At 41.9% G+C, this 26,246-nt stretch overlaps 1 protein-coding gene across 4 annotated transcripts in view; it reads right to left on the bottom strand.

Moving 5' to 3' along the window:
- CDC42BPB (CDC42 binding protein kinase beta) overlaps nt 1-26,246 on the bottom strand; it is a 98,882-nt gene that overhangs the window by 68,277 nt on the left and 4,359 nt on the right. The gene's annotated exons all lie outside the window — the stretch shown is intronic.

Genomic DNA, 26,246 nt, shown 5'->3' with positions numbered 1-26,246 from the left:
GAAAATAAAGAGAAAATCACAAATTAAAGTCTATATATTATCCCAACCTTGCAAGTAAACCCACAAAGGTTACTGGAATGCCATCTCACCTATATTAGCAACCTATGGCATTTTATCACTAATTTACAAAAATTCTCCACCTGAACATCTTCTTTACCTGATACAAGTAACCAGTCATGCAGCTCTTTACAAGCTAACACTACCCAGTTTCAATCAGCATTTTGTTTCTAATGTTACCTTGCATTAGAAATAGCAACAGAGGCTGCAGGGCCAAATCCAGACCTCTGAAGAGTAACACTTTGCCCCCCCCCCCGCCCCAGTTGTCTGCAGGATTATTAAGGAAGTGATTGCTAACAGAGAGCTCTAGGAATGAAATTTGAGTTCATGAGGAGTGGGGGGAACAGGTCTGACCTACTATCTTTTAATCTCTCACAAAAACTAGCTGCAGATCAGTGTTGTACAGAGACTAGTCAAATCAGTGTCCAGAAAAATTGCCTTAAAGCATTACATCAGTCACATAAAATACAGAATGAAGCTGTACTTAGAACATTTCAAGTTGTGCTTAGGAATAGGTTTATGCCCTTTCCCCTATTACAGATAGTGTATGTTCCAATAGGCACACATTCATTCACTCCCTCAGACAAGCACACAAAAATAAGGTCCTACGGCAGGGGTCCCCAAACTAATGCCCGGGGGCTGGATGCGGCCCAATCACCATCTAAATCCGGCCCGCGGACAGTCCGGGAATCAGCATGTTTTTACATGAGTAGAATGTGTCCTTTTATTTAAAATGCATCTCTGGGTTATTTGTGGGGCATAGGAATTCATTCATATATATTTTTTCAAAATATAGTCCGGCCCCCCCACAAGGTCTGAGGGACAGTGGACCGGCCCCCTGCTGAAAAAGTTTGCTGACCCCTGTGCTACGGGAAGTGTCAAAAAATAAGGCATATCTATCCCTGGGTGTAGCACAGAAGTCAGCAGCTTAGCCAACAGGTCTAGCACTTTTCTGAGTGTCCTGTCAAAGTTCTCAATTCAAAAGCAATAAAAGCACCACTATTATGACAACTAAACATATGCATTAAGTACAGCCCATTGTTTTTAACCACAATGGCACTAGGCAATAAATTTGCAATACAGACAACTAAGAAATTACAGGAAGATGCTAGGATCCAGCAACTGTTGCCGCCTGAGCATATTTCTTGTTGTTGTTTAGTCGTTTAGTCGTGTCCGACTCTTCGTGACCCCATGGACCATAGCACGCCAGGCGCTCCTGTCTTGCACTGCCTCCCGTAGTTTGGTCAAACTCATGTTCGTAGCTTCGAGAACACTGTCCAACCATCTTGTCCTCTGTCGTCCCCTTCTCCTAGTGCCCTCAATCTTTCCCAACATCAGGGTCTTTTCCGAGGATTCTTCTCTTCTCATGAGGTGGCCAAAGTATTGGAGCCTCAGCTTCACGATCTGTCCTTCCAGGGAGCACTCAGGGCTGATTTCCTTAAGAATGGATAGGTTTGATCTTCTTGCAGTCCATGGGACTCTCAAGAGTCTCCTCCAGCACCATAATTCAAAAGCATCAATTCTTCGGCGATCAGCCTTCTTTATGGTCCAGCTCTCACTTCCATACATCACTACTGGGAAAACCATAGCTTTAACTATACGGACCTTTGTCGGCAAGGTGATGTCTCTGCTTTTTAAGATGCTGTCTAGGTTTGTCATTGCTTTTCTCCCAAGAAGCAGGCGTCTTTTAATTTCGTGACTGCTGTCACCATCTGCAGTGATCAAGGAGCCCAAGAAAGTAAAATCTCTCACTGCCTCCATTTCTTCCCCTTCTATTTGCCAGGAGGTGATGGGACCAGTGGCCATGATCTTGGTTTTTTTGATGTTGAGCTTCAGACCATATTTTGCGCTCTCCTCTTTCACCCTCATTAAAAGGTTCTTTAATTCCTCCTCGCTTTCTGCCATCAAGGTTGTGTCATCTGCATATCTGAGGTTGTTGATATTTCTTCCGGCAATCTTAATTCCTGCTTGGGATTCATCTAGTCCAGCCTTTCGCATGATGAATTCTGCATATAAGTTAAATAAGCAGGGAGACAATATACAACCTTGTCGTACTCCTTTCCCAATTTTGAACCAATCAGTTGTTCCATATCCAGTTCTAACTGTAGCTTCTTGTCCCACATAGAGATTTCTCAGGAGACAGATGAGGTGATCAGGCACTCCCATTTCTTTAAGAACTTGCCATAGTTTGCTGTGGTCGACACAGTCAAAGGCTTTTGCATAGTCAATGAAGCAGAAGTAGACGTTTTTCTGGAACTCTCTAGCTTTCTCCATAATCCAGCGCATGTTTGCTATTTGGTCTCTGGTTCCTCTGCCTTTTCGAAATCCATCTTGCACTTCTGGGAGTTCTCGGTCCACATACTGCCTAAGCCTGCCTTGTAGAATTTTAAGCATAACCTTGCTAGCGTGTGAAATGAGCGCAATTGTGCGGTAGTTGGAGCATTCTTTGGCACTGCCCTTCTTTGGAATTGGGATGTAGACTGATCTTCTCCAATCCTCTGGCCATTGCTGAGTTTTCCAAACTTGCTGGCATATTGGGTGTAGCACCTTAACAGCATCATCTTTTAAAATTTTAAATAGTTCAGCTGGAATATCATCACTTCCACTGGCCTTGTTATTAGCAGTGCTTTCTAAGGCCCATTTGACTTCACTCTCCAAGATGTCTGGCTCAAGGTCAGCAACCACACTACCTGGGGTGTACGAGACCTCCATATCTTTCTGGTATAATTCCTCTGTGTATTCTTGCCACCTCTTCTTGATGTCTTCTGCTTCTGTTAGGTCCTTACCACTTTTGTCCTTGATTATGGTAATCTTTGTACGAAATGTTCCTTTCATATCTCCAATTTTCTTGAACAGATCTCTGGTTTTCCCCATTCTATTGTTTTCCTCTATTTCTTTGCATTGCTCATTTAAGAAGACCCTCTTGTCTCTCCTTGCTGTTTTTTGGAAATCTGCATTCAGTTTCCTGTATCTTTCCCTATCTCCCTTGCATTTTGCTTGCCTCCTCTCCTCCGCTATTTGTAAGGCCTCGTTGGACAGCCATTTTGCTTTCTTGCATTTCCTTTTCCTTGGGATGGTTTTCGTTGCTGCCTCCTGTATAATGTTACGAGCCTCCATCCATAGTTCTTCAGGCACTCTGTCCACCAAATCTAAATCCTTAAACCTGTTCCTCACTTCCACTGTGTATTCATAAGGGATTTGATTCAGATTGTATCTTACTGGCCCAGCGGTTTTTCCTACTTTCTTCAGTTTAAGCTGGATTTTTGCTATAAGAAGCTGATGATCGGAGTTACAGTCAGCTCCAGGTCTTGTTTTTGCTGACTGTATAGAGCTTCTCCATCTTTGGCTGCTGAGAATATAATCAATCTGATTTCGATGCTGCCCATTTGGTGATATCCATGTGTAGAGTCGTCTCTTGTGTTGTTGGAAGAGAGTGTTTGTGATGACCAGCTTGTTCTCTTGACAGAACTCTATTAGCCTTTGCCCTGCTTCATTTTGAACTCCAAGGCCAAACTTGCCAGTTGTTCCTTTTATCTCTTGATTCCCTACTTTAGCATTCCAATCCCCTGTAATGAGAAGAACATCCTTCTTTGGTGTCATTTCTAGAAGGTGTTGTAAGTCTTCATAGAATTGGTCAATTTCACTTTCTTCAGCACCGGTAGTTGGTGCATAAACTTGGATTACTGTGATGCATATCTCTCTCCCAGGCCTAATAGCCTACAGCAGGGGTGGCAAACCTTTTCTAGCTTGCTAGGTCGGTATCACCCTACCCCGTCAGGTCAAATTTGACAGATGGGTGGGGTTGCTGACCTGCCAACCACCTGGTGTCAGCAGTGATTCCATATATCATGTGGTTGTAGCCAGTGCTAGTCCAACTCAGAACAGACCCACTGAAATTGATGAACTTAAATTAGTCATGGCTCTCCTCTAAGCTGGACTGGCCAGGGATAAAATCCAATGTATTTATACTTCAAAATGAAGTTACTGCTGTGGACTCATCTTATTAAATACAAAGAGATAACTTATTGGAGAGGCAGATGTACTCTGTGCATGCTATTTATTTCTGAGGCTCCCAATTTTAATTTATATATCTCACTGTTCAATTTAAACTCCTTAGACTCTATTAAATGCTTTGACTAGGTAGAATATTACGTGCAGGTTTTCCTTCTCAGTAAGCCAATTGACAAAAGCTTTGTATGACACCTTTTTTACAAACAAATCAAAACATCCCACCAGAAGATCTGGAATGTTAACTAACTCACTCTGTGCTTCCCTCATATTTTCAGACATAGCCACATTTATTTAGGTGAATGAAAAAGGGCCCCACAGACCAGTTCCGCTGTTGCAACCCATACAGACAAGAAGAGCAGAGGAAAGTGCAGGAACCAAAGGCTGCTGTGACTCATTCTCATTAATGCTAAGCCATGGCTTAGCAGTATAGCTGAACCAGATCACTGTGGTCTGGTTCACAGTCAGAAAAAAATTTACTCTTCTTACCGTACAATGACTGGTAACATAACTTTGAGTGGGTTTTTAAACACCTAGGGTCCTAGGGCAAATCACACACACCCCTTTGAGCCCAAAACAGTAAGTATGATAATATGTTCTTCAGGCTTTAGAATGGAGGTGAAGCTTAGTGGAGCCTCCAAACATTATTGCAACACTATTTTAAAAGGTTAGGCTCTCTTGTGAGCCAGAAGGGTACTACTGGAATCAATGTAATTGCACAGATGATAATGTTGACTACTATATAAACTTATATACCACCCTTCATCTGAGGATCACAGAAGGGTTACAGTATAAAAACACAAAAATGCATAACAACAAACAAAACAACCACCCCTTCCACAAATGCAGTTTAAAAAGCCATAGATTGTTTAATTAGTCAAAGGCTTGGGAGAATAGAAATGTTTTCTCCTGGCACCTAAATATATGTGATGAAGGTGTCAGGCAAGCCTCCCTGGGGAGAGCATTCCACCAATGGGAAGCCACCATAGAAAAAAGGTCTCTTCTCTCCTTGCTACCCTCCTCAGCTCTTGTGGAGGGAGCACAGAGAAGGGCCTCAGAGGTAGGTCACAGATTCAGAGACTGTTCATATGCAGTGCACAGTCATTCCTATTGAATTATATGTACCTAGGAATAGCATAACCTAGTGCAACATGCAACCAATCTTGAGACAGAGAGCAGTCTTTGCAAATAATTTTTTAAAAGAGTTTTGCAGTCAAGCCAGAGCTACATATGCAAGACTTTAGGAACCAGTGCAGGACCGCATTAAGACTCTGGAGGCTGATAAGAATGCTGAACAGATTCTGAGGCCGTGGAATTAATTAATACTGGGTATAATACCTAAAGTTACAAGAGATTTCAGGGGAAAATATTTTCTGCTTTAACAATCAAAGAACAGAATGCTGCTTTATGCTTTGACTTCTACTGTTACCCCTTCAGAATACTTCAGATCACTGGCCAAGCCTCTTGTTTACATCATATTTTAGTGTGCTTTCTTTTTTAAGAATGTGGAACAGCAGCATCCACAGTATGCAAGATTAGATAGCTGAGTAGGTCTTAATGGGTCTGGCTACTTCCCCAGCAAGGCATGCTACAACAGCCTGTTCCATGATATTACAGTTAATACTTTCCCCATCTGCACACAGACTCACAAACCTGAAAGTCCAACCCTACCTTCTTGCACATGTGGTATTTTCCAGACACTAACTTGCCTCCTAATTAACATAGTCTAAATCCTAATTAATTTAGCCTAGAAGAGTGAGGTGGTAGGCTCTTGAAATGGTGGTATGAATTGCACCACTCCAGAGTACAAGCAGGAGACATTTTTGACTGCTTCGTGGCATGAAAGACTTCCTGCAAAAAGTAAACTAGTTCACTCCTCAGAAACAGCTACGGTAAAACATTTTCCCCTCATGAACTTATTTAGTTGCTGGGAGACAGGAAGGGAGAGAGAAATGAAGAGGTGCGGAAGTAGATTTAAAACATTACCTTAAGTAAAGGTAAAGGTACCCCTGACCATTAGGTCCAGTCGCGGACGACTCTGGGGTTGCGGCGCTCATCTACCTTTATTGGCCGAGGGAGCCAGCGTACAGCTTCCGGGTCATGTGGCCAGCATGGCAAACCAGAGCAACATGCAGAAACGCCGTTTACCTTCCCGCTAGAGCGGTACCTATTTATCTACTTGCACTTCGTGCTTTCGAACTGCTAGGTTGGCAGGACTGCTAGTAGCACAGTTCATTCTACAACCTGAAGATTCTGCCATTTCAAACTGCTGCATGTATAAGATCAAACTATAGGCAGATCATGATTTAGGATAGAAATCATTTTCCAAGGCATTTCTCCTAGACTTAATATGCAACAGTGATAGCCAATCCCTGCGCTTAACTGTCAGCATGGCATACTGACATTTTTTTTTTAACATTATGTGCATCCTCCCTCTCTTTTGGTATGTACAATCATTGTCAACGCAAGTTACAATGAAAGCATGTTCAGTTCTATGCTCATTTTAAGAACCTTAGAATCTCAAATCTGGGTTCAATTTATCACATGCTACTGCATGATAAGACTGGGTGACCACACCATTTTATAAGTATGCATTATGTTCTCCCTCAGTTTTGTTCTAAGTATTATTTTTAACCCTTTCCTAATAAGGAAAAGTAAACCAGTTGTAGTCCCAAAACATCTGGAGGCACACTGGTTGGGAAACACTGAAGTAAACTATCCTGATCATTTCCGCAAATGAAATGAGACCATCACATATGCACACCTACATTCTAATTAGGAAATACCATGCTGTTTACACAGAGTGATACAGAATGTTAAATTTGTAACATTACTAAGTGGCCTGGATATAGCTGCATATGGTACAAATTCAATCAAGCCTATCACACTGAAGAGATGTTAACTTTCCCTCTCCATACCCACACTCAGTGTGTAGGGTGTCTGTGTATATCTTACTGATCTGTACAGACAACACAGAAAATTATTTAAATAATTTTAAATTAATTAATAAAAAGAGAACAAAGTTTCCCAAATTTTTCCCAACTTCGTCTATCTTCCAAGTCATATCATTTCTGTAAAATATGACATTGTGGTGACGTACCATACTTTATTGAACCATTTGTACTCAAAACTATGCAAGTTCACCATTCAGCTGGTTTTAATAATTGAGTGTTGATGCTATAACCTAAAAGAATTTATAGAGGGCTCACTGATATTCTACGAAATTTTAACTTTTATTGCGGTTTCAGAAAGGGTGAAATAAGATCATATTAGAGAATGTATGCTATGAGGAAGTATCATGGAAACTAAATCAGAACAAAAGATATACACCTTTAATCTGAGTCTCCTTTCCAAGAAGAAAAACCTCTCTCTTTGTAACCAACTTGAAAACTGAATCAGGATTTCCTGGATCTGTCACTGCATCAGTTTACATCTAAGCAACCAACATGCCTACCTTCAACAAACTGCATGCTTAAAAAAATACTGCAACAGTACTTGAAAATAAAGTGAGAGATAAACAACAGAGGGCAATGTGAGCTGTCCATGCGGCATTATAGCTACTACAGTGGTACCTCGAGTTACAAATGCCTCAGGTTACAAATTCTGCTAACCTGGAAGTTACCTCGAGATGAGAACTTTGCCCCAGGATGAGAACGTAAATTGTGTGCCAGCGGCTCAGCAGCAGTGGGAGGCCCCATTAGCGAAAGCACGCCTCTAGTTAAGCTCAGTTTCAGGATAAGAACGGACCTCCAGAAAGAATTAAGTTCGTAACTAGAGGTATCACTGTACTGAATGACCTGAATATTTTCAGAGTGAACTATAGACACATTCATGCTAATTAAGGAATTAACTAGTCCTTATAAATTTAAAATACTGTTTCAAAAGGAACTAAAAGAAATTTGCAAACAGGACTAAGGAAACCCTCACCAATGTTAGCACAGCTGTCCCAAGTGTGTGTGTGAGGGACAGTATTTTCAGTTCTTTTTTTTTACTGATAATAGGAAATTTGTCTTATACCAGATCAAACTCTCTGTCCACCCTAGGGCACTAGGTGTATACAGATCTGCAGCAGTAACTTTTGCTTCTCTTATAACCCTCTACCTGATCTTTTTAACTGGAGATGCCAGCAACTGAACACATAAGGCCCCAGTTTCAAAGAAGCAGCTCCACAACTGAGCTTTGGGCTCTCTCTAGAGTGACTTTTCTAAATTCACATATAGGAGGAGGAATGTACTCATTTTTTTTAATATCCGGGTTGCCAAACCCTTAAACTGATTGTGTTTTGTGGTTATCAGAGGCATAGCATGCCACTGACAATATACCTACTGCATTGTAACTTGCCATAACCTGCTTTAGTTTAATAACCTATCTGATAAACAGTACATCTATACTCATTACTAGTAGCTTTCAAAGCTGTACGGCAGGCAACTCTCCCTACAGAGGCACAGACAGCTGCCAAGGGAGGCTCAAGCTCCTGTGTATGTCAAAACACCAAACCTTATGTTGATTTATGCACTAGGGTTCAGCAGGAAGGCATGTAACATCTTTGCTCCACCCAGCACCTCCTGTATAGTGTACACCTATAGCACCTTCACGAGGCCCGGGGCTGTGAGGGACATAAAGAGCACCCACCTAGTAAGGAAGTCATGGCCTATGTGGGGCAAACTTACAGCTGCTTCAACAGCCAGAAGATTCAGCTGCAGAATGGCATGTGCTGAAACAAAGGTATGGGGAACTTACCTTTGCCCTGCTGGTAGTGACTGTTGCATCACTGTTTATTTTATTGTGTTTTAGAGATATTGTAAGCTGCTACAAGAACTTCAGTTAAAAGGTTGGGGTATAAATACTCCTAAACAAATAGAACAAGCAGCTGTTTTAAAGCTTTCGGTTTTGCACTTTAAGGTACAGTATGTTGTAAGAACGTGGAATACTGCTTACTTACGAGAGAGAAAACAGCAAAATGAACCCGCAGTTGTCTCCAGCCACGACTGTTTGCTATGAGGAGTGGCATCCTTGTGGAGAGTTCCACATCCCTTTAGTCACATCATGCAGTAAAACTTGCTGCATTAGTTCTAGCCACCACTTAAGACAGCTCCCCAGACCAGGCTCCCAGTGCAGGCTGTGTGACACTCCTCCCACAAGTGCCCCAAATAGCCCAGGAAGACAGGGTGGGAGGCTTGTCTCCAGGGCCGGCTCTAGGTAGACTCCCGGTGGTAGGGCCGGTAGGCGGGGCGCTGCGCGGAAACCATGCTGCGCCCTGCGAGGGTGGGGGCGCCGGAGCGATCTCCGCCCCTCAGCGCCAGGGCGCCCGACCTGCTCGAGACTGCCCTGGTTGTCTCCATGTGCTTTGGCAGAGACATAACAATAAGCCTAGCATCTGACATTTGGTTAATACTGAACAGTTCTTTTCTCTAATTAATGAAATCTGAGAACACTTCACTGACAGTCTTTTAATAATAAAAAGAAGAAGGTGGCATTTGGCATTCCTTCTGGACTGAACTGATGAGGAATTCTTATGTTTGTATTTTTTGTGAAATATAACTTTAAATTAGAAATGAAGTTAAGATTGCTTTTTGTAAAAGAGGCAAGAGAACTAACTAAGTAATTGCTGAATAGATTTTCTATAATAGCTGGGAATTACAATACCACTGTCCTGTGCTATAAATATAACTGACTTTCTGAACAGGTGGATACTTTATGCTTACAATTCAGTAACACAGCACGATAAATCTGAAACTAGATGTCTAAAGATTTATATAGAACTTATTTTCTACTAAAGATAACTACCAAAGAGCAATGATCAGAGAACATAGGTGTGGCACACCTTTCTGTTCACTGTACTTTCTCTTAATAAATGGCAATATACAACCAGCCATCTTCAACTCTGTCCCACACCCTGTTTCATTTCCTTAAGACAGAATTCTAACTGAAAGGTTTGTGAAAGTCAAACCTTTGCCTTGGGCAAAAATCCATGAAGACACATGAGAGGCACTCACTGCGGCTATTAGCTGTAATACTTGCAATGATGAAAGCTATCCGAAGACTCCAATTGAGGACTTAACATTGATTAATATTGGCCAAATAAAAAGTTTTACAACACTTTTTGTTTAGCAAACTGCAAGTTCTACAAGAGTGGTGTCCCTTTCTGAGCGTACTTGTTCGTCCACCATTCTCTGGTTTTCATGCTGGCCTACCATTAAGAAATGTTAGCTTCATTGCTGTTTTTATTGTACATTGCCTTAAGACAATTCTGCAGAAGGCAATTAATAAATTGGTGGTAAATTATGTGCGGGTTACATTCTGGGGATTGCGCCTAAAGCCAAAATGGCATATACTCAAAATATATCAGGCTCAATGACAGTGGGGTTGTCAAAGTCATTTTTCCTGGAACCCTGGCTCCCTTTCCAATTTTTTATGTATTTTTTGCCACGCGCATAAAGCTGAATGTGCGTAAGTTAAATGTGTATAAATTGCTGCCCTACCGTACAAGGCAAGAGACTCTCTATTGTAAAGTGAACTGTAATGGGAACTCACAACGTAAGAAAATGACATTCATTTTGAACAGAAAAGTAACCTGAACAAATTATTCAGAATTGCTTAAGGGGTCTTGGTTCTTGTGAACATGCAAATTTTTTAAAAAATAAATTAAAAATAGTAATAATGCGGAGCTAAGCATAACTCTTTACAGGGCACTGTGATGCATGCATTTACTCTAGAAGTTGCCCTTCTCCTGATGAGGGCACAAGCAAGCATTGTATTTAAAAAGAAAAGGTGATGGCAACTCCAACACATTTCACTACAATGTGCAAGAGCCACAGAAAGTACGGCAGCTGAAAGACTTACTAAATTATCCAGAGATGAAGCTAGCTACTACCCAGTTTAGAAATACTGTTGCTGTTGTTGCTTGTGCAATCAGAAGAAAGAAAAAACAAAGAACACCGTTCAGTGTTTGAAGCTGTTCTGCAAACCTTGGTTAAGAGGGAATTCATGGCTAGCAACAAGCCATGTTTAAGCCAAAAGAGGTATGGAATACTCCTGATCTCTTAACAATGGGTAACAAATGGAGAATATTCTGTTTTCGCTAGTCCTTCGAATGGACAGAGGAGGAGATTCAGGGACTATTCTGTAACACACCTCTTTTGGGAACATTGCCAAAGTTCAAATATTTTCAGGAAGCATTATGAGACTTTTCTATTTCAGCAGGTTTTTAGCAGCTAGGATTAAGCCAGCAAAATTATACGAGTTCACAAGTTCTGGATGCAGCTGGATTTTAATTGAATTGCAATGGGATAATTACATGATTCATCTATTTCAAATTTACATACACAGAGAAAGAGAGAAGCAACATTTTCCCTCGTCCTCTTTTGTTTTCCACAATTCCTTCTCCACACATGATCAGAAGGCAGCAAGAGCATGTAGGATTCAACATTATTTGCATGTGTGTTTGTGCACTAGTCTCTTTAGAGCATCACAGATTTGCCCTAACACTTGTTCTTAGTATACACATCAATCCTGGAAAAGCTCTACGGAACTTGAATATAGCTGAGCCATTCCTAAGTTCCTAGCTGTATGATCCAGAAAACTTTTCACATTAAATTAGGTTTAGGAAAATGCAGCAAAAGAGCCATGAAACCAATGTTTAAGATTACTGCTCAGTTACTCTAAAAATTTGTGGATTAGATAACTAGTCTTTCTTGCCTTCCTACAGCGATACAGATACTCATTTGGGTGCAGCTCAGTGATAGATCATCGTTCTGCATGGAGAAGGTCCCAGATTCGATCGCTAACATTTCCAAGTAGGGCTAGGGAAAAACTCCAGACTAAAACATAAAGAATAATGGCAAGAAGGACCAATGGCAAAGAAGGACCAATAGTACTAAAGTACTATTTGAATGGACAAGGGAGAAGCACTTTGTACATGGACAGGAACATAGGAAGTTGTAAGCTGACAATAGTACTTTCAAATAGTACTTTAGTTTGGCCAAGCTCTTCCTTGCATTTCTGGTGGGCAGGGACTCACAAGTACATAAAAAAGGGTTATTTTGCATTTGGAAGGGGGGAACCAGGTGTTAAGTTGATGGCAACACACAGGTTGTGCAATACTTATATATTATGAGTTTTCTTAGTTTCTGCCTCCCCGTTGGCAATTCAAAAGAATGTCCACATGGAATTTCCAGAACCAAATGCCCTTTGTTGTCATGACTTCTTTAAATGAGCTTTCATTCCTGTCCCCAATGCAAAACATGTTCTAAAGGTGTCACAACAAATTTGATGCTCTCAGTTCCAGTAATGGTATTGTCTAGTTTCCAATCTAAGGGCTTTGGATTAATGAATGATCTCATCTTATTTCAATTACGCTTTTCTTGGAAGTGACTCCCTAGAAAGCTGGCTATACTGACGAGTTTCAGCTTTTCATAAGAGGACAAGAAGAAGCTAAATTTCCAAACGCGGTATATTAACACTATCTGCAGTATTATAGTATGTGTTAGAGAGCTCAATGTAGGGCTGCCACACATCTGGAATTCCCTGGACAAAGACAGGCTTCGTCTGGCAAAAATTGCATCCAGGCGAATTTTTCAAAAATCAGTTAAAATGTCTGGGGGAAACCCGGGTGTATGGCAGCCCATATTGGAAGTCTTATTGTTTTTTGCCAAATTTTCTAAAAAAATACATTAAAAACTTACTTTTTTGAAGATTTTGCTCAACATCTGTTGTGTCCAGATTGTCATTTTTTGAAATATAGCAACCCTAGCTCAATGAAGAAAAAAAAACCTATTCCTAGACAGTATATATTATTAGAGTAAAATTAATTCAACTGATTCTACAAATTGTTATATCTAATGCAGCAATGTCCAACCGGTCGACCGCAACTGACAGGTAGATCCCCAGGGTTCTGCAGGTTGATCGTGGGAGTAAAAAAAGAGATTGCCCAGTTGCTCCTTAGCGATCTCAATGCCCCACCGCCAGCACTATTTTCACTTGCTGCCACCGGCACTTTTTTAATGTTTTTATTCCCTGCGTGTGGGGGAAGGAGGGAGTGCTGCGGACTGTTTGGTGAGCTATTTTATGCAACCCTTCCCCCCAAAAGCTCAAGAACTCTTGCCAATCCTTCATAAAAAAGCTCAACAACTCTGGTATCTCCCCCTAAAAAAAGCTCAACAACTATGGTAGATCACTGGCAGTTTTATTATACTGGGAGTAGATTGCAGTCTCTATAGAGTTGGACATGTCATATCTAGTGAATATATTATTGTGCCTACATTCATTATATGTAAAGAAGCTTTTTTTATCTTTCTCACTTAAGACCCAGGAAGAGTATCCATCCACAAGGATTTTCAAGAGGCTGAGAGGGAGGATGCATCCACTCCTCTTCCCCCAACCAAGAAATAATCCATTATCTTCTACCAGCTGTCACCCACTTCAGTCTTCACCAGATGAGCATTTTTGCAGCGGCCCCAGAGACATTTCTTCTCAGGGCTTTCATTTTAACATATATTTTGCAGGTCTTAAACACACCTATGCACTTAACACTGGCACCTGCGGAGTGAAACTGCATGCAATTTTAGAGATTTACAGTATTAAAAAATGGAACTGACTTTTTGGAATGTAAGCAGCAGGAGAGATTCTAAAAAAACAGGTTCACTGTCCTAAAATGAAGAAACTTAATGTATGCAATCTACCAAATGAGGAGGGCAAATGTTGTTCCTATTTTCAAAAAGGGGGAAAGAGAGGACCCAAACAATTACCGCCCAGTCAGCCTGACATCAATACCAGGAAAGATTCTAGAGCAGATCATTAAGCAAACGGTCTGTGAGCACCTAGAAAGGAACGCTGTGATCACTAAAAGTCAGCATGGGTTTCTGAAAAATAAGTCATGTCAGACTAATCTGATCTCATTTTTTGACAGAATTACAAGCCTGGTAGATGAAAGGAATGCTGTGGATATAGCCTATCTTGATTTCAGCAAGGCCTTTGACAAGGTGCCCCACGATATTCTTGTAAAGAAGCTGGTAAAATGCGGGCTAGACAATGCTACCATTCAGTGGATTTGTAACTAGCTGACTGACCGAACCCAAAGGGTGCTCATCAATGGCTCCTCTTTATCCTGGAGAGTAGTGACTAGTGGGGTGCCACAGGGTTCTGTCTTGGGCCCAGTCTTATTCAACATCTTCATCAATGACTTGGATGATGGGCTTGAGGGCATCCTGATCAAGTTTGCAGATGACACCAAATTGGGAGGGGTGGCTAATACCCCAGAGGACAAGATCACACTTCAAAATGACCTTAACAGATCAGACAACTGGGCCAAAGCAAACAAGATGAATTTTAACAAGGAGAAATGTAAGGTACTACACTTGGGCAAAAAAAATGAAAGGCACAAATACAGGATGGGTGACACCTGGCTTGAGAGCAGTACATGTGAAAAGAATCTAGGAGTCCTGGTAGACCACAAACTTTACATGAGTCAGCAGTGTGATGCAGCAGCTAAAAAAGCCAATGCAATTCTGGGCTGCATCAATAGGAGTATAGCGTCTAGATCAAGGGAAGTAATAGTACCACTGTATTCTGCTCTGGTCAGACCTCACCTGGAGTACTGTGTCCAGTTCTGGGCACCACAGTTCAAGAAGGATACTGACAAGCTGGAACGTGTCCAGAAGAGGGCAACCAAAATGGTCAAAGGCCTGGAAACAATGCCTTATGAGGAACAGCTTAGGGAGCTGGGTATGTTTAGCCTGGAGAAGAGAAGGTTAAGGGGTGATATGATAGCCATGTTCAAATATATAAAAGGATGTCATATAGAGGAGGGTGAAAGGTTGTTTTCTGCTGCTCCAGAGAAGCGGACACAGAGCAATGGATTCAAACTACAAGAAGATTCCACCTAAACATTAGGAAGAACTTCCTGACAGTAAGAGCTGTTCGGCACTGGAATTTGCTACCAAGGAGTGTGGTGGAGTCTCCTTCTTTGGAGGTCTTTAAGCAGAGGCTTGACAGGGGGTTGGACTGGATGGCCCTCGTGGTCTCTTCCAACTCTATTATTCTATGATTCTATGATTCTAAGATATTATAAAGCTGAATAATCAGATCCAACTGAACAGCAGAATGAAAATGAAGGGTGCTGGCTGCTGTTTTATACCCTTGCTCCAACACTCCTGCAAGTTCCAGCATGACAGGTTACACTGCACCCATCCCATCTATGAACTGTTAAAAAAACACTTATTAAGGCAAACATGGAATTAAGACCATTGTGCTGCCTCAAAAATGTCCAGTTCCACAGTAAAAATAGAACAAGTACAATGGCACTTAAATTATATTATAACATGTTATCTAGGAGAGTACATTATTCCTTTATTTCTGCATTTCAGTACAAGATATTGCCATCTGAACTAGACTCTTTTTTAAAAGCTCTTGTAACCCATCAAGAGTCAGTTTTCAATTATCTAAGACCTATTTCTTCTAGCATAACCACCTTACACTCTTGGGGGGAAATGTAAGAAACAGTTTTTCAAGCCTAACAGAAACATGAGATAGGGCATACTCACAAAAAACACATATGTATATATGAAAATTATTACATAAGGAAAAATGTACTTGTGCAACATTCAACATACCTATCATCTCATTTAAACTGGATTGCCTCACCTGCATTTGCAGTGTAGCACACTAGACAGTAACCGGGTGTGCAATTTAAATGTTAAGCTGGCCATGTGGCACACAACCACAAAGGTAATTCTTAGTTAAATGTAACCCTGAGCTTTACATCTAACTAAGCAGTATGAAAATGCCTTCTTAAATTATAGCTGTTGCTAGGAAGAAATAGATGTAGCTATCTGAACGTGATCATTATCAAACTGTATCATTGCTTTCCTCACAGAATGGGTAATCACTGCTATTTTCCAAGAGGAATTAGCAAAATACAAGGAAAAATAAAGCAAATATTTTTATTTACACTTCTAGTCTTTTGACAAACATATAACTCAACCTTTGCCTATACACAGAGAAAAATCTAAGTTCTACTTTATTAACGGTGGGTTAGATCCAGAGTTCCATGAGTGGGACAATCCTTCTGAAAGGATAAGGGGAAGTATTTTCATCAATTCCTCCCCACAACCTCATGCCCCTATAAAGCTGCTCCAGAGAGTTGGAGGGCTCACCAGAACCATATTCGAGATGGAGTGGGAAGAACAACAAATTTACAAGCAGACTCCCTTCACCCATCTCAGTTAGTTTCATTTGCTGAAAGGATATTCTGTCCATTCCAGTGTGTATGTACAGTGGTACCTCGGGTTACGAACGTGATCCGTTCCGGGTCGCAGTTCGTAACCCGAAAAGTTTGTAACCCGAAAAGGGCCCGAACCGCTGATTTGCGCATGCGCAATGCGCTATTTTCATGCTTTGCGCAAAGGCGCGCGGCGCTTCTGCGCGCGCACGCGCGGCGCAAATACTTCCGGGTTTGCGAAGTCCGTAACCCGGGTTGTTCGTAACCCGAGGTGTTCGCAACCCGAGGTACGACTGTATAATTTTATTAATATCTTCCAGTATATTTTGAAGCAGTGCTTCATTATAAGAATAACCTCATTGTAAATAGGAAAATTGACATGAATCAGATATAAGACATTTGATCATGTGCTCTTACTTGAGATAATTTAATGATATCAGAAGAAGAAAGAATAGTGTTCAATCATCTGTTTATTCTAATTGTGTGAACTACTACTTATTTAACTGTTTATACATTTTAACTCTTCACTGTTGAAAGTCTCTTGCAATCCAGAGAAATGTTCCTTTATAAACACCTCACCAATCTGAAATCACCTACACACCCATTTTGCAAATATCAGAGCAATAAAATTAAAAATAAATGTGAAATATAGACTAACAGTAAGTTTCCACAAGAAAGGATTTTGCAGCATCATGTTTCAATCGGCTTTTAAAGGCATCCAAGCTGGTGACCATCACTACATCTTGTACTAGTAAATTCTATACAGTAGTTTAACTACATTCTGTGTGACTTCCTATTGCTTGTGCTGAACCTTCCAGCATGATCCAATGTATGAATCACCATAAAACATTTCCTTGGAAAAGAGTTTTGCAAACTTCAGAATTTAAATTTAATAAATAATAATGAAGGCGGGCATTGTTTTTGTTTGTTATTATGGTTTGTATATATTTTTTGTTTTTATATTGTAAACCCTGTGCTCTTTGGATGAAGGGGAATAAATAATAATAATAATAATAATAATTCATTATTTATACCCCGCCCATCTGGCTGGGTTTCCCCAGCCACTCTGGGCGGCTCCCAACAGAAATAAAATGCACTAATTTCTTAAAGATTAAAAGCTTCCCTAAACAGAGCTGCCTTCAGATGTCCTCTAAAAATCTGGTAATTGTTTTTCTTTTTGACCTCTGATGGGAGGGCGTTCCACAGGGCGGGCGCCACTACCGAGAAGGCCCTCTGCCTGGTTCCCTGTAACTTGACTTCTTGCAGCGAGGGAACCGCCAGAAGGCCCTCGGCACTGGACCTCAGTGTCTGGGCAGAGCGATGGAGGTGGAGACGCTCCTTCAGGTATACTGGGCTGAGGCCGTTTAGGGCTTTAAAGGTCAGTACCAACACTTTGAATTGTGCTCAGAAACATACTGGGAGCCAATGTAGGTCTTTCAAGACCAGTGTTATGTGTTCTCGGCGGCTGCTCCCAGTCACCAGTCCAGCTGCCGCATTCTGGATTAATTGCAGTTTCCGGGTCACCTTCAAAGGTAGCCCCACATAGAGCGCATTGCAGTAGTCCAAGCGAGAGATAACTAGAGCATGCACCACTCTGGCGAGACAGTCCGCAGGCAGGTAGGGTCTCAGCCTGCGTACCAGATGGAGCTGATAAACAGCTGCCCTGGATACAGAATTAACCTGCGCCTCCATGGACAGCTGTGAGTCCAAAATGACTCCCAGGTCCTTCAGGGGCACAGTTACCCCATTCAGGACCAGGGAGTCCCCCACACCTGCCTGCCTCCTGTCCCCCACAAATAGTACTTCTGTCTTGTCAGGATTCAACCTCAATCTGCTAGCCGCCATCCAACCTCCAACCGCCTCTAGACACTCACACAGGACCTTCACCGTCTTCACTGGTTCTGATTTGAAAGAGAGGTAGAGCTGGGTATCATCCGCATACTGATGAATACCCAGCCCAAACGCCCTGATGATCTCTCCCAGTGGCTGCATATAGATGTTAAAAGGCATGGGGGAGAGGACAGAACCCTGAGGCACCCCACAAGTGAGAGCCCAGGGGTCTGAGCACTCATCCCCCACCACCACTTTCTGAACACGGCCTAGGAGGAAGGAACGGAACCACTGTATGACAGTGCCCCCAGCTCCCAACCCCTCTAGACGGTCCAGAGGGATGTTATGGTCGATGGTGTCAAAAGCCGCTGAGAGATCCAGCAGAACTAGGAAAAAGCTCTCACCTTTGTCCCTAGCCCCTCGGAGATCATCGACCAGTGCGACCAAGGCAGTTTCAGTCCCATGATGAGGCCTGAATCCCGACTGGAAGGGATCCAAATGGTCCGCTTCTTCCAGGCGTGCCTGGAGTTGTTCAGCAACCACTCGCCCAATCACCTTGCCCAAGAATGGAAGATTTGAGACTGGACGATAGTTGGCCATATTGGCTGCATCTAAAGATGTTTTTTTAAGAAGCGGTTTAATAACTGCCTCTTTCAGCAGGTGTGGGAAGCATAGCTGCCAAGTTTTCCCTTTTCTCGCGATGAAGCCTATTCAGCATAAGGGAAAATCCCTTTAAAAAAGGGATAACTTGGCAGCTATGGTGGGAAGGCTCCCTCACAGAGAGAAGCATTCACCACCCCACGAAGTCCATCGCCCAGCCCTTCCCGGCTAGCTTTTATAAGCCAGGATGGGCAAGTATCAAGGAGACAGGTGGTTGGTTTCACTCGTCCAAGCAGCCTGTCCACATCCTCGGAGGTAACAGATTGAAATTGATCCCACACAATTTGACTAGACAGGACTCTAGCACTCCCTCGCCCCGGCCCTGATCAGACGGTGGAGTCTACCTCTTCCCGAATCTGAGCAACTTTATCTGCAAAAAACTGGGCCCCGAAGGAGCAGGTGGTTTCGCTAAATTGTGAACCAGCTGAAAGAGTCTCCTGCTGCTGTTTTCTGCAGATGCAATAGAGGCAGTGAAGAAAGTCTTCTTCGCCGTCGCTACCGCCACTTGGTAGGCTTGACACTGAGCTCTAACCTGTGTCTGGTCAGCTTCAGAATGAGTTATCCACCACCAGCGCTCTAGCAGTCTCAGCAATTGTTTCATTGCCCTCAGATCTGTGGAAAACCACGGGCCTGTCTGGGCTCCATGCAATCGGAGAGGGCGCTTCGGAGCCAGACAGTCAATAGCCCTGGTTAACTCCACTTTCCAGCGGGCCACCAGGGAACCGGCTGAAAGGCCATCAACATGGGATAAAGCATCCCCTACCACTCTCTGGAAACCATTTGGATCCATTAAGTAGCGGGGCGGACCATCCGAATCGGTCCCACCTCCCTGCAGAGGGGAAGGGTTGTGGAGAAGTCCAGTTGCACCAGGAAGTGATCTGACCATGGCACTTCATTAGTTTCGCTTTTATTTAGTGTCAGATCACCAACATCCATTGAGGTGAACACCAGGTCCAAGGCATGTCCGCGGCTATGAGTTGGGCCAGACTTATTCAGGGACAGTCCCATGGAGGCCATGCTTTCCACGAAGTCCTGAGCGGCCCCTTGTAAGGTCGTGTCGGCATGGATTTTAAAGTCCCCTAGGACAACCAAACTAGGTGTCTCCAGGAGAACATCCGCCACGACCTGAAGCAGCTCGGGCAAGGAATCCTTGGTGCAGCGGGGAGGTTGGTACACCAGAAGGAATCCTGTACTGCCCCTATTGCCCAACTTCCAGAACATGCACTCAGAGAAGTGAGTCTTCCCAATAGGACGCCTGGTGCAAACTAATGACTTCCTAAAAATCACTGCAAACCCCCCTCCCTGCCCACAAGGCCTGGGTTGCTGTGCGTAAGAGAAACCTGGTGGACAAGCAGCAGCTAAAACACGCCCATCTGCTTCATCCAGCCAGGTCTCCGTCACATATGCCAGGTCAAGTCCTCCATCCACGATCAAGTCATGGATGGCAGTGGTCTTATGAATCATTGACCTGGCATTGCACAGCAGCACCTTCAGGTCATGTGGGTATCCCTTGCTGATTCCAGTATCCATCCGGTCAGGACCAGACCCGGAGGCAGGGATAGTCCTCAGACAAATAATAATAATAGTGATTATGTTTTACGCAAAAATCCAACACAAATATTTTTAATTAGAACTTTAACATATGATTTTAAATTAAATGTATAATGATATCAAAGTTATGTGATTGATAATCTGAGCTTTATCCGGCATTAGTTTAAGATGCTCCAAACACTATCTTAATAGTCTCCCTTTCTCACCACTTTAGTCTAGGGATTTACTTCCTTATGGACAACACCAGCTAAATCTACCATGGTTATATGGTGCTGCGCTTTCATTGGTTTCTATTACATTGACGACAGATTTCCACAAGACATGGAAGCAACCATTTCTAATGAAGCTTAAAAATAAAATGATGGTGATTTTAGCATTTGTTCACATTTATACACCACCATCATAATTGTCCCAGCAACATATGATATAAAGTTTGAATAATTATGGTAAGATGATAACTACATTGATTCATGTAAATAAGTATGGTCCAACATATTAAGTAAAAAGGTAATTTCTCAGACAAGGGAAATACTGATGGCACTTAGCCCCAAATCTCCTAATGACTGCCTCCAGGAATTTCAAAAGATATTACACTGCACTGGAGATAAAATAGTGCTCTTCCATATCCCATAGCAAAACTGACAGAGGGCCCAAAAGTACTTTCCCAATGGCACTGTCTGAACTTGGCCATATTGATAGGACTGGAACCACTGTAGCACAGTGCCTCCAATTCCCAGTCCATGGTCTATGTTGTCAATAGCTGTGGAGAGGCTGGGGACCAAGGTCACCCTCCCCTTGTCCTGCAGGGTTTCAATCCCCACCCAGCCATGAAGTTCACTGGGTGACCTTGGGTCAGTCACCATTTCAAAGCCTAACCTATCACACAGGGTTGTTGTGAGGATGAAATGGGGAGGAGAATCATGTACACCACCTTGAAATCCTTGGAAGATAAAGGTGGCATATAAATCTAATTATGTAATAAAATTAATAAGTTTCCATATATTGCTATGCATTACGACCATCCCAGTCATCTAAGCGTAAGCGCTGTAAGTGGGAGAGCCACCATAAGATGGTGTAAGGTGGAAATGACAGCCACAGTCTCATTTTACACCAACTATTGTGTAAGCTTTGTTTATATGTTTATGTTATATATTGATGGTTGAATCTTTTATGGCTGTGTACTTACCTTCTTTTTAATGCAAATTACTGACAACTACTTGAAGAAAATGGACCTGGGCTCTGTAACTCATACTCTTAGTTATAAACCTGTTTAGGGAAGCTTGTAATGTTTAATAGATTTTTGTATTTTAATATTTGGTTGGAAGCCGCCCAGAGTGGCTAGGGAAACCCAGTCAGATGGGTGGGGTACAAATAATAAATTATTATTATTATTATTAAACAGATTGGACTACTGCAGTGCTTTCTACCTATGGCTGCCTAGATAAGAAACAACAACTTGCATAAAACACAGCTGCCAAAATCCTGGGTCATGCTCAACAATCAGATTATAGTGTAATGACTCTGTGTCCACTGTTACTTACACATTTCAGAGCTCAATTTAAAGTGCTGGTACTCATTTTCCATTCTTAAGGAAATCAGCCCTGAGTGCTCACTGGAAGGACAGATCGTGAAGCTGAGGTTCCAATACTTTGGCCACCTCATGAGAAGAGAAGAATCCTTGGAAAAGACCTTGATGTTGGGAAAGATGGAGGGCACTAGGAGAAGGGGACGACAGAGGACGAGATGGTTGGACAGTGTTCTCGAAGCTACGAACATGAGTTTGACCAAACTGCGGGAGACAGGAGTGCCTGGCTTGCTATGGTCCATGGGGTCACGAAGAGTCGGACACGACTAAACGACTAAACAACAACAACTCATTTTTTAACCCCCTTCATGATCCAGAACAAGTTTACCCCCAAGAACTGCCTTCACCTACCCAAATCTTAAAGATGCCCTGCTCTCTATCCCATGAACTGGACAAAACTGAGGACAGGACCTTCTCAGTGATGGCACCACAACTCTTCCTGGAGAACTCTGATAGGGATCCTCTCTTCCCAGTTTTAGGTGGGTTGTGAATGCTTCTTTATTTAGACAGACATTTGCTGTGCAAGTTTTCTATTTTTACCTGTTCCAAGTGCTTTAAAAGTTAGCTTTGTTTCTGTTCACACCATTTTTAAATTGGTTGTGTTTTATAATAATATTCATACAAACAATATAGATTATTTTGGTTTGCTATTTCTGAGTACATTTTATGTAGGAAAGCAAGCCAAAATGGCCTCAAATTGCTACCTTTTAAAAAAACAACACTACTATTAACATAAGCCTCCAGACCATAATTTGAAACTATGGCATGAAATGAGCTTTCAAGCTATGGTTTGAAGGTTAGCACTAACCATAATCTCATTGGGACATCACAACAAGTCTCCTGCTGCACAGATGTGTGTTCAGCTATGATTTGGCTTAGCAGTTCATCCAAACACAGGCTTATAGTCTGTCTTATAGTCTGTCTCACTCCAGACAAGCCATCAACTGCAACCAAGCTTTAGGTTTACAGTTCATGGTTTGTCCAGAGAAATTCCAACTATAAGTCCAGGAGTAGACAAAATGCTAAGCCACAAACCATGCTTGAATCACAGCAAAAGGAAGAGTGGGAGAGAAGCACAGCAGCCATGCTCTCCTCACACTGTGCAAGTGAACTGTATTGTGAGAGGGAAGGAGGAAAACGATGGAGCAGGAAGGCACATAGGGTACTCCCAATCTTCCAAATCATGGATTGGACAATCAGAATGCAACATCTAAACAGGCCAATGTATATGACACCTATAAAATCCCAACATACTTTGTCTTTTCTTGCTTTCTGTGGGTCAGAGTTTCAAATAAGTAATCTTTAAGTACTAAACAGATATGTTGCTGTAGATTTCCAAATTCTCTTAAATGGCTTAAATAGCAGTTGAGCTTTCTGTGCTAGACAGATGTTAAATAATGATGCTACACTCAGCTGTATCCTCCAAATAATGGAAGTGGAGATAACCCATCTCATCAAACTATTTTCTTTCCTTCTGCCATCCCCATTCATGTGTATGCCATTCCACCCCGTCTCAACTTCCATGCTCCGATACACTCAGATGGAAAAATGAAACATTTTCATGCCTTTGAGTCAACCCTTGCAGAGTAAGAACAACGTAGACTCAAACTGTGCTTAGGCACTGTCCTTCCCCAAAGCACTTCATGCTCCATATTTTAACCTACGTACACAGAAGAGCTCCAAGTTCTGTGTGCATGCAGAGGCTACTCAAATCTTCAACATGAAAATAATAAACACTCAAATCGTGTAATAGTTTATAAAATCAAGCATCAGTTTGCTCATCTTTTTTTGAATGCTACCACCTGTTCCAATATGCACTGGCTTGGAACCCAAGCTACCTTTCTGCAAAAGGAAAGGTGCCTTCCATTCACATAAGGGACTCTAACACAGAAAAGGCTCCAGCTGGCAGAAAGGGAGGAAATAAGTTTTGCCAGTTTCCTTTTTTCCCTTGCAGCCACCTCCCATGCTATTCCAGAGGGCCCCTGTCCTAATCTCCCAGAGGAGATTTTCATCAAACCATGAAGAGAATCCACAAAAGTCATCCTATGCCTAGCAAAATAGTTCCACTCATTGGAACTTAGCAATCAAACCCCTGGGTTGTTGTTTTTAATAACTGGAGCACACTTGGGACTATCAGTAATAGCTTGAAAAGGCCAAGATCAAATGTGAACCTTATTGATTCATTTTGCTCAGCTCTGTCACCCTAACATTCCTTTCTCCTGGTTTATTCTATTACCATGTTGAAACCTTGTAACTCTTACAAAAGTAATTCTAACCTCAACTAACAAATCCAGAGCAACAATTGATATCTACATTCTGCTTCTATGAACTAATAAAAAAGCTGTTGCTAGTCATACACCTGAACATACGAAGTTGTCCAGTATTGAATCAGACCATTCATTTAGTCCAATATTGACTAAATGCAGCTCTTGACTGACAGCAGCTCTCCAAGGTCTGAGGCAGGAATAGTTCCCAATCCCGATAACCCTTCAGTTGTAGCATACCAAGGACTGGACCTGAAATCTTCTAAATGCAAAGTATGTACACTTCCACTAAGCTATAGTCCTTCACTATTTGAAATATCTTGGCCGCTGGCATCAACCATCTGAATTAATGTTCAACTATTTGCTAACTCTGCCAGAGTGAAACTAAAACTATATGTAGCTACCATTTAACAGGTGAAGTAATAGGTTATCAATAAGGTATTTCTTCTAAAAAGACAGAAGAGCTTCGCTAAGGGTTTGTGGCCTGTCACTAATAGTTGCATAGTAGAGTGTTGACAAATTTCAGGATGTTCAACAACTAGGAATTTCCCTGTTGTTTCCTTATAAGCACTAGTAGCCTAATGGAAGATGGCAAGTCACAGAAATAACTTGGGCTTTTAATAGAAAATTCTGTTTAGGTATTAGGATAATGGTTTGAAAAGTTCTTTTTTGTAACGGGCTTTAAACACATCCAGTTATCCTGTATAGCACCATATGGTGGTTCACACATGCATTTCAATTGCTTTTAAAAAACTACTTTCACTCTGATGCTATAGTCTGCTAAACAAGGCAAATGTGGGTAGAAATGGGTGCTAAGGGTCACATTATGGGTCACTGCCCACATCAGAATTGAATCAGGATGTTGCACCAATGCAAGAGTTCAGGACAGTGTTAATTAACTACACACTAAAACATGATTTTTGTGTGTGGAAAAGCGGCATACAAATAAAATGAATGAATACCTCCAATTCTTTCAATAACTGCAGTCTTTCTAAATGCTTCACAAGGAACTTTACAGTGAAGATAGTCAGTCTATAAAAAAGGGAACTCCGAGGTTCCTGCAGCAAGTAAGATGGAGTCATGGGTGGTCCTAGGCAGCCCTTATGCTTCTGTTCAGAGATTACTGCAGAAATAGCAGGAGGCAAGTGGAAGCTTTGTTATGCTGCTAGATCTGCCCCAGACTGCTGCAGGTTAGGAGACAAAGAACTCTCCTCTCTTTGCTGACACGATCAAACAAACAAAAAATTAAGATTTACTGACATAATAGTATTATTGGTTTAATGTGCTATTTAACCAGCCTTGTATTTAAACAGTAGCCTGATAGTCACAAGGAACTAGAAATTCCATACAGACAAGTGAGTGGACTGGCAAAGGAGGGAAGATTCTTTGCATTTCTCCACCACCAGTCAGGCTCAGTTTCCATGCTAGTTGTGGGGAAAGCCCATCCCTGAGCCCAGTCCCTCCTTGGCGAACCTGTTTTGTAGAACACTTTTAAAAAGAGCTGCCTGCTAAGAAGGCAGCATCCTGCATTTCCATGCTGAACATGGAAAGAGGACTTTCCCTACTTTCCAGCCAGCAGGGAAACACAGGCTGCTGGCCTCTTATCAGGCTACGAATTTTTGTGGGCTTATTTACAAAACAGCATTGGATTTCAGTAAAGTGTGTAATCAGTTGACAATATTTCACCAGTTGACTGAAGGGAATGCCAAACCTAAACACAGCAGAATGCAAGTATTATTAATTTTCACACTCATATATACTTTTGGTGGCCAAGAATAGAATGTGTGTAGGGCAAGGTGGGAGTTTAATCAGTGTAATTCATTTTCTTGATTAACCTATGACACTATCACAGAGTCTTTAGGATGTAACAAGTCATATATAAAATAAAATCAGTTAGCTAATTTTTATTTCACTAAGTTACTTCGTTTTGAACTGTAGTAATGGCATTTAAAATAGTAGCTGTAAATCTTTTCTACTTTTTTAAAACATTCATCAGTCATACAATGATGATATGGAAGCTACTGCACTGGTATCGGAATATAAAGGTGTTCACTTCCAGAAATATGCCTGTCAA

Source organism: Zootoca vivipara, chromosome 1 (assembly GCF_963506605.1).
Source record: "Zootoca vivipara chromosome 1, rZooViv1.1, whole genome shotgun sequence".
Classification (NCBI taxonomy): Eukaryota; Metazoa; Chordata; class Lepidosauria; order Squamata; family Lacertidae; genus Zootoca; species Zootoca vivipara.
The sequence above is the reverse complement of the archived record's forward strand: the minus strand, read 5'-3'. Positions and strand labels throughout refer to the sequence as shown.